Below are 10,852 nucleotides of genomic sequence, written 5' to 3' on the forward strand. Positions count from 1 at the left end.
ATCATATATCAACAAAGTCATGCGACTGATCTTAGTCAGGCTTGGCTCGCCGCCCATAAGAGCATCCAGGTGAACACGCCTCCTCCTGTTTGCTTTACTCGCCTCATCTGACACCTGTAGGTAAGCTGTGTATGTTTGGGAATCCACTATCAACAGTCCATCAGTGTGGTGCAGGTGCCTTTTGTCCCTGAGGATTGTATGTGATTTTGCCCTTTCTATGTTCCTCTATTGTTAATAACAATTTGTTGGTGTGCCATTTGCGGTTTTTACTTGCATTTAAATAGTACAGTAATACACTACTTGTGTTAAGCTCTTCTTTTCATTTCAGGTAGCCTAATCCGTTGCACCTGGTGCCAAGCCATTACTGTAGCTTGTAGCTTTGGATAAGCGTTTCCCTCAGGAGTAAGTTAAGGAAAGAGTTACCTGCCTTGGGATCCCACCTTGACATCTTCCTTGCTATCTTCTTATCATACGGGGATTTTTGATCAACCTTATGTTCCCTGTCACTATTCTTGAAATTCCCCTTTTGGAAGTGATGAGCAGTCTGATGGTGCTGCTTGGTCAGGACAGCTCAGAATCTTGCAATTTGAGGGGGTGTCCAACATTAGCAAAATGCAGGTGACATTGAGTCCTCAGTCATGGACATCATCTCAAAAGTTATGAGGCTCAATGATCCCATTGAGGCTCCTGCTCCAGCAGATAGTGTTTGGGCAGGCATCTCTCAGTCCCAGCAATCAGTCTCCTGTTCCTGCTGGAGATTATCTGTATATATTTAATAAGGTGTGGAACGCCACTAGTGGGGCGCCCCAATTCAATGCAAGCTGCTGGGACTGAGGTCCAATATGTTCCCAAAACTGGAATACAGGGATATGCCTCCAGTTGAGCTGGCTGAAGATGGCAGCAGACTTGCCGTTTAATTGGCAGCCCTCACAAGAATGTCCAATCCAGAGGACTCTGCCCTTGTCACTCATTCCCAGTTTAAGGTAAATTAGTGCCCAAAGTTCTGGGTCTCAGGAGGGTGCCACTTAGGGGTCGGGGACAGCGACCAAAGCTTGTTCCCAGCTATACCAGACAGCTGGGAAGGAGGAGTGTCATCTGTTGGTACTGGCTACAGTGTCAAAAGGGCACAGAATTCAGTTTCGGCGGTGTCCACTGTTCTGCTTTCAGCAACTATGAGGGGGTGGACTACACAGTCCTTGAGTTATGACTATAACTATGGACCTATGAGACAGAATGAAGTCCGTCGCCATCTGTTGTCACATTCCAGGCAAGAGTAGGAGGCTGATCACCTGGATGCTCTTATGGGCGAATAGCCTATCTTCCCAAGGTCAGTCACATGAGTTTGTTGATATGTGAATAGGCAGATGATGGCATCCCTCAACGTAAAGGCTGATTGTTTCATAGTCATTAGTTATTATTCTGTAAACATTAAAAGAACCCATCCACATTAATTTACAGATCAATATGGAGTGATTTACTGACTTTCCAGCTTTAACCACATTAATGTTATTTTTTGTGCTGATTTTGGTTCGTGAGTGTTATGATTTATATTTCAAGCATCAATCAAGTGTTGCAGCATGTCTGAAGCAATTATTTGGTTTTGGACCCCAACTGGTCGAGGCAGATGGCCAGCCTGGTTCTGCCTGTTAAAGCTACTTTTACCTTTCTTGCATTTCACACAGCACATTGAAAAAACTTGAATAGCAACAACCCCTCCTCCCTCCTATGTCCCACCCTCGCACTCCCTTCCCCTCCACAACCCCCCTCCCCGAACTCGCACTACAATATTGATGACCAAGATAATGCACATGCACACACACATAGTAACGTGAGTGGATGGGTTGTTACAGCGGAAAATTAAATTCTGATAAACTGTACATTTTACCAAACATGGAAAAAGCGCCAATCACGAGAGATCTGGCATTATTATGCACAGGTTACCCAACACTAGATAATTATCTAGAGCTAACTTAGGTCCGTTAGCAATATGCTAAACTTGATCCGGTAACTGTAATGTTACAACAAATACAGTCAAACATAACGTTATCACATATGATGTTGTTAGAAAGACAGAAGGCGGAAAATACCTTTCAAGCAGAAACTCGGAGACCAGTTCATCCCTTTTTAGCTCTGGATGAAGCTTCATCAGACTTCTCAGCTCGAAAGCAGAGCCGCTCTTGTTGCATCAAGCTCTTTCTTTGTGATGACTTTTTCTAATATACTTTTCTTTTTCCCCGTGGGAGTGGCTGGAGGTGGAAGCCGTGGCCCGCTTTTGTATGGATGTATTATAATGCCGTGGACCCACAACAGACTCTCTTCCAGGTGGGGGTGTGCGCACGATTACATAATGCGGAAGGGGAAAACATGCAGGTCGCTTGGCCAATCATATCATTCAGACCGAATGATATGATTGCTCGGAGTTTTCGCTGAATATTATGAGAATTGAATAATGTTTTGTGTCTGTGCCTGGTGGATCTCTCTAAGATTTGAGAGTGCCATTACCTTATAATAGCATTTTAACCTAAACAAAAAAAAGTGTAAAAATGTAACAAATGTAAGGGTAGCTTTAAAAGGGAGTTTTTTATTGCCACTGTCGCCAAGTGCTAGCTCATGTGGGAATGTTGGGTCTCTTTAAAATTAAACCTGAAGAGTACGGTTTAGAACCTGCTCTATGTGTAAAGTGCCTTGAGATGACTTTGTTGTGATGAGGGCTATACAAATAAAGACTGATTGATTGATTGAGTGATTGATCCTGTTGATAAAATCACAAAAGTAGCAGTGGCTGGACATGTCACAAATAGACATAGTTCTGAAATGTCTGATTTAAGGCCAAAGACAAGGACCAAATTTCACCAACAACACAATTGTTTTTGGGCTGCTTTATTTAAATTAACCTCTCACCTGTCTTCGAGTTTCATGGTCAGGAAAATACCAAACAGTTGGAGCACTGCTTGCACTGGTTGTTGTGCCTCCAAGAAAATAGGCCCTAACCCTGTAATGACATAAAGTTAAGACTGATGTGCCCAATAAATCTTAAAGAGAAACTCTACACTAATTTGCTGACTCATACAGTTGTTGCCCTCCCACTCCATCATTGCATTTTTTAAAATATGTTGGAAGGAAGGGTTTCTCTTTAAGCATTTCTGTGAATACAGCCTCTGATTTTTTTTTTACCAACAATGAAGACAGGGAGGAAAACTTAGTTTCTTTTAAGTCCTCATCAAGGCTTGCATGCAGCTGAGAACAGTTTTGGTAATGACCATGATTGAGGCCAAGGCCATGAATTTGACGATAAAGATTTTGACCTTCAGTGCCACGGATAACTGGAATTCCTTTGCTGTGATGAATCTCCTGCGAAACTGCATCCTAATGTCTATGGCACGTTCCTAAAATGGTCTGTGAACAGTACCTATATTCTAATGCAGATGAGAATCTGTAAGTGTAAGGATTTCAGTCAACAATAAACAAAATGTAAGCAAAAGATATACTTTATTTGTATTGTTTACTTGCATATAGTCTCTGATGGAATAATGGCGGTAACACATCCGTAACTCTGGTTCCATGACCACGGGCAGCTCAGTAACTGAAGCTAAACTAGTACAAATTATGCAATTTACTGGTTCAGGCAATCAGCCTGGACCACCAACTCTGCAGACACAGTTCCACTTAGTTACTCCTCCATTGAGTTTATTATAATCCTTTGATGCACCACAAGTCAAAAGAGAATATCGAAGGCATTAGGCATTAGACTACAAGTGAGAAATTACCCAGAGATGAAGCCATTTGGTTAACCACTAGTTTTCTGATCTGTCTCTAGAACCATACACACCCTTTCTCTGAGGCTTAGAGGCTGGTCTGGTTGAAAACCGTGGCTTTCCATCTCTCATGGGTCAGTAGTAGCAAAGAAGAAGGTAGGAGGTAGAAAGCAGAAGGGACATAAAACAAGCCTCTGAAAAGGCTAAGATTAAAGGGTACCATTGCTTGTCCCTCGTTGCATTATTAATCCCAAAATTACTAATTATACTGTCTCAGAAGTTTTTAAGGCTTGGCTGATGATGCAGCAATTTAACTTGTTTAGGGCAGATAACTGATCAAAGCAGGACACAAGCCTGGGTTGTAAAGAGGAAGGCCGAAGTTCAGGCAACTAAAAGCAGACAGAAGGGGAGGGAAAACTAGAGTTATAAAAGAATAAAGACATACATGTATAACATGGATGAGTCACTTAAAGCAAAAATAAAATTAATGAAATTTAAGATGGGATTGACACAGAAACAGTATCATTCATCTATAAATTGAATGTTAAAGGTTAAAAAGAAATTGTTTTTTTAACCTACCTGACTTAAAGATAAATGAGATAAAGACGCTGCAGACCTACAAAGAAACACAAAAGTAAAATTAGGATTTAAGTACAAGAGTACAAGAGTGCTTTACAAGAGAGTTTAGTAAGAGTGCCAGATATAATATTTTCCTCCCTTCAGAGCCTGAATATTTATATTTAATGAGAAAACCCTGAATAGTATGAGATCAATACAGATGTTGCCAGTTCCACATTATCTTTTATCATCTTTTTTAAAAAGTAAGTAGATACATGAGAAACAATGGATGGATGAATGTTGATGAGGTTTTTTGTGGTGGTAATATGACTTTTGCTACGTGAGGTCATTTGGACAAATTGTCCTGACCACTACATGTAGCAAAAGTCAAGTTTTCCAGCAATTCAGGAGAATTCATGACAGATGAGGAAAGAATGCACAAAGATAAAATGCCAAACAATAATGGCACATAAAGTACTGTGCATTCCTTGGTTTGGTGGCAATAATCAAGATATCAGCCATCTTCAGTTGACTTCAGCCAAGGCCACAGGCCACAGTTGATCCATTTGTCAATATTTCTTTCTTAAAAACATTATAAGAGAAAGAAATTAGACCACATGACAAGATCACAGGAAAAATATACTCTGTTGACCTGGTCCTACCATAGATGCCTGCAAGGAATTGATTTAACATCAAATGTGATTGCAGTCTTACCACTGGAAAACTACTGGATGTGTATCAGGCCATGCCACGCATTTATTTATATCTTATGTAACCATGATTACATTTGTTTATACCCTTGCAAAGGAGGATGGGAGACTTTAGGCTGCATTTAGACCAAAAACAGCCCTGCATTATAACAATGCAAAAGTGCTGCTTGGTTGGAACATGCTGTTTAAGGTACCAGTGATACAATTCAGGAAATCTCATTGGAGTTACAGATTAATGCATTTAAAGGTTTATCAGATTGCAAAACAATGCACAGTGATGTGTAATACTTAGTAATAATATTTTACAACTCTGGAAAGTTATCACAGTGTCAACTGTTTTATCTGTTGTCGTGTCAACATAAGGTGAACAATCGAATACAGCATTTGCGTTACAAACCTGTGTTCCTGTGGGTTGAAAGCACTGTCCTAACTCAAAGTATAGTCCAAATGCCTAAAAATATGCCTGCACTATTTACATTATTCTACCTTGTGGGGCTCATAGTGCAATATTTCAATCAGTTCTGGGTGAATCTGTAGAACTAACAGTTCCTATTGGGAAGAGCTGGCTGGACCAGCAGGTTTAGCCCTCTTCCATATATAGCCCTTCATATGAGGCAATGTTTGACCGTTGCTGATCAATATTTTAGGAAAGCATTTCTCTACACCATCTCATTCCCTGTCAGGCTTCAAGAAAGTGGAACTCAAATCCAGTGGAGCAAGTGTCAGCTTAGGTCGAGTGGAACATGTTCCGAATGGTGTTAAAAGCATGTACTCGTTGGCCTCTGTTCTCAATAATTAATGAGAGAAGGCACACAAAAAATTATCCCTGTTTCCTCTTCGATCCTCCCCTGGTGGAAGAGCATGAATTAGTAACACAGATCAAACTGCAGTGTTAGCGCAGATCAAGTATTTGTAAAGAAGCTGAAAGGATATATACTATACAAGAGAGGCTCTATGAGATAATGTGCATGTACTTTGCATGTTCCATGTTCCTGTCATATTGAATTTTAATTTGGAATGAAGCAATTCTACAGGGTATAACAATGATGAATAAATTATCAAAACACAAGGACTATCTTTAGACAGAAATGTCTTCAATTGCAGCTTTAAAAATTAAAGTTTAAACTAAAATATTTGCAACCAAAAAAGTTAAAGATAATACAATCATTGCCTCTAAAAGATGTGTTTTAATATCATTTGAAGGCAGTGTTCAAATCACTTGATGGTAGATAACTTTGAAATTATTTAACCGCAGTGGTTGGTTTGCTACAGCTAATTGGATTAAACTATCCACCTGTGTGGCTCCTCTGATCTGACATCAAACTGAGAATTTGTGTTGATGCGGTCTGTCTAAAATGACACTCAGGGACTGTAATGCTTCCAAACCTTACCGTAAAATGCATTTAAAGCAGTGCCTGAATTTAGAGTTACTGGTCATGAGCAATCTATTAAGAGTAAGCCATGCAACAGAAAAAGCACCAGTCAGTACAACTTAACTACAAATCCCCTTACAACCTGAATTATTGTTTTCTTGAGCACCTTTAGTAGTTCACCAACTGTATTTTAACATTACAGAACCTACAGATAACCATTTGCATGATGCTATCGCTGCAAAATCTAGATGAAAACATATCAAATTCTCATCCAGCGCAGAGCATCCACACAGCTTTAATAACCAGCAGTGTAACATCTACTGTGCAGTGCAGGCAGAACAGTTAGGTCATTCATAACATCATCAGGTCAGCTGACTTAGGATGATCAGTCACACACTGATATCATCTACTGTAAAATGTGTTAGCTTGTGCTGCTGATTGTTAATACTGTTGCTGTTGTTTTGCTTGACTGGCTGTTTTGCTGCATGTGGCATGCACACACAGCACATGCGGATTACTGTTATAATTTTTCAGTGTTCTTTTTCCTGAGTTTACTTGTAGGGACTGGTCCATCACATTTGTTCTTTTCAATCCACCCTTGAGGGAAAACATTTATTTCCCATCAAGCTTGCAGAAGCAAACTGCCTGCCTGTCTCCTTATCTTTGGCTTGCTACATGCCTTTATTTATTTCTTCATACATTTATTTCTGTTGTGTTGCATTCTCTTTTAACCAAGCTTAAGGGCTTAATGTACCAACTTTGTTTTTTGGTTTAATTTTTAAAGTTACAAGCTAAGCTAATTAGTCTATATACCTGTAGCCAATGATACAGCTATGGTTTTATGTCACATTCTCTTGGCATTTAAATCTCAACAACATTAGCTACAAAAAATACAGTTCAACATTTGCATGAACAAATACTTGAACACACACATACTGCACATGCCAGGAAGAGAAAGGTATGCTTTTTCTTGCTGTCACTCTCTGTCTCTTGCCCACATACTTTACATGCCCAGCAGTTATAAATGCACTGATTAGAGTTTGGATGCTGTGGGCTTGTCGCTTGTAGGAATACGCAAAATTGATGCCTTTAATTAGTTTGTTTACTGTGAGGATAACTGAGCTATTAAAAAAATATTTACACAAATATCAATTAGGAAATTACGATTACTATTAATCAAACTACTTGCTGACAGTTTTGGCATGTCAGTGTCCTGGGAAAACCTTTAAATCCCAGAAAAACTGGTGTGTTTTCCCCACTAATGCAAATAGGTAAATTTTACAAGTCATTTTGCGCTGCACAGTGAAGAGTCACATGTCATCACTTGTTATTTTCTTGCATAGTGACTGTTCATTTAGGCGTCATTGCAAAACAACCTGACCTTGTCCTAGAAAACATTAAAGAATGTTTAACAAGTGATGCAGACCTGCTAGTTCATGCCAAGGGATCATAACATAATAAATCTCATTCACCAGCATAATGTTGTTTCAGCTCAAATCTGCAGTCACTTTGGGACCTGCTCTCTAAAAAAATAACAGCCACTGTTCAAATAAACTCAACACACAAGCCCAGACCTGGTGTTTCTGACATTCACAGGCTAGAGCTATTCTCATGAAGATTAATGTTTTTTTCTTCTTCTTTCAAGTAATCTGATATTAAACAAGTATTTATCAAGGATTATCATATCTGTTCAGGCTCTGAATGGTTATATGATCATTTGGCATTTACTTCTTTCCATGCAAGATGAAATCATTAAAGTTGAAAAAAGTGGGCATTTTTATGTACAAGTACTGCTTATTTACAATAGAGAGGATCAGCTGAACTTTGATTTGGCTGCTACTGAATTCAGTTGGTGAAAAAGCCCAGCAGGGATCTCAGCAGGTTTCTCAACCTTCAACCTCAACCATCAGGTTGTTGCCACACAAAACACAAGCTTGCACACTCATACCCTGTCACTTCAATGCACATGCAAAAGAAACACACATGCTTGCATAAACAAACACGCGCATGCAATTCGCACACAGGGTTGTCACCGCAAGTACACGGACGCACATAAACTATTTATACATGCAGAGAGGGAGATGAAGAGCATGTTCACTTAAATCAAGCATTCAGTGCACTGAAATATGCACTGTGCATGCTTAACTCAACATACAGATGCACCAAAGAGGAGAGAAAGCAGCACAGGGAGGCTTTTTCTTTTCTCCCTCAATGTGAGTTGTATGTTTGGATAAGAATAGAACCGCGTGATGCTGAAATAGCACCTTTTTACTGCACATCTGTTTACTTTGAAAGTGTATCTCTTGCATTCTTACACTTGACTTGGTGACTTCATTGCTTCCCTCAGGGCACAGAATATGTAAGTGAGTCAAGACACTCAACAGGATTTCTCTCTGCACGCAAGCAGCAACTGGTAAAGGGGGGGGGGGTCTACACTTTACCACAGCCTTGTGGTCTTATCTGGTCTTGATATATCTTAAGGTTCCCACTAAAACATTTAGGTTATGAACAGTAATTGATGATGAAATGACGGGTCTGTTTTGTAGTTGTTTTAGTCATATTAGACAGAATAAAATCTTCTGCACACTTTCTCCACAGCAGATTTAACATTTATTAGCTGAGCTTTCTGAGACACACTATTTACATATACAATATACAGTATATCCTCCATGTCAGGAGGGTAACAAACCTGTGTCAGATAAAGGAATCTGGTTTTCTGCTTTTCATGTTTTTAGGTCATTGTCACAAACAAATGGGAAATAAAGTTTAAGAAAATAAAATATTTCTATTTTAAATACTACCCTGAAAAAAACATTAACACATTTAAATATCAAACACAGACAGACAAACAGGGGCACACACCGTTCAAAGAATAGACATTTTTCACTGGAAACATTTTGACTTGTCACGGTAGGAAAACCACAGGTGTAAATAGTAAAGTTAACAATGACTGACGTACATTTTGCTTTCAGGATCCTGCTTGTGTGCATGCTGAGCATCATTTATATTCACGCACCATTTATGTTATTAGTAACATCTGTGCTTTTCCTACTATGGCAAGCTAAAATGAGGAATGTGAAAAACATCTATGGCCTCAAAACACTGGAAAAGCTGTCATAAATAAAGGGACTGTCAATTGTCAAAACTACTACGTAAGTGTACTGTACATTCAGGTACTAGATCTGATGTTTCTGACACACTGACCATCCTACTTTTTATGAAAACATTTTCTGATTCCTTTGTGACTAAAAGATCAGCTAATAAATGTACAAAATAACCTTGGTACAAAATAAAAAATATATATAATTATAACTGAAATATGTATGTTCCTACTGGATTGAAACTCAATGAAAACTAATGACCTCTGAAGTAATCTTACCATAAATATACTGTAGCATAATTAAGGAATTTATCATCATTAGCGTGCAGGCAGCACCTGACTCTTGACAAAATAAACATAAAACTACTCTCTTAGCAAACACACTACTTTCATGTGTTTTATTATTTCATCACATTGAATCCCCTTTTCAATATTATGGTCTTTCTTTATTGTTTTACAAATATTAAGTTATCCACAAAAATAAAATAACTTAGATAATAACCATATTAAAACATAAAAATACATACATACATACATACATACATACATACATTACAATACATTACATTTATGACATGAAAAAATGCATATTGCTGATATCTCCCAGAGTTTTCCTGGACACAGTTCTGTGTGCAAACTACTTATCAGAATCAAAATAATCTGTAACATCAGAAACATAATTCCAGATTTTTTTTCCCCCTCTGCTTTCAACACAGGATCATTTTTTGCTTAAAATAAATTACACTGTCTGATAAAAAACAGTACAGTACAACTCATACACGTAACTTGAGACCAAATATGATCTTCAAAATGTGCATATGGCAGAAATCTGTGTCAGCTTTGTTATTTATATAGCTGGAAGTTGACATCAGACTATGCCCGGTGTACATATGCACACATCGAAGAAGTGTAAGGAAAGTGAGTGTAGATATATTACAAGAAGCTTACAGTGTCGCACACAGTGCATTGCATCACAAAACAGGAAACACTTTGATTGATGACAGCCTTGGGTGTTTATAGTGCGAGGAACTGAAGCCTGTTCATGTGCGCTCAGTTTCCTGAGTCAAATTTATGGATGTTATTATGCAGTATTATTATGTTTTATTTACATTGCTGTTCAGATCATGCTGAAAATGAAATCCAACTTCACTTGATAAATTAATATGAGGGTCGACTGTGCACTGTACTCTAACAGTCTTCTTATTTTACATTGCACGCACAAAATAGACAACACATGGAACATTTTGGATAATGTTAATTCAGGAAGATTTATCTGTGCTGTGATTGGGGAGGTTGTAATATGTAATCTCAAAACAGCTGTACAAGCTTGGTTCTTTGAACAGTAATTTTTAAATT

Source organism: Scomber japonicus, chromosome 11 (assembly GCF_027409825.1).
Source record: "Scomber japonicus isolate fScoJap1 chromosome 11, fScoJap1.pri, whole genome shotgun sequence".
NCBI classification, from domain to species: Eukaryota; Metazoa; Chordata; class Actinopteri; order Scombriformes; family Scombridae; genus Scomber; species Scomber japonicus.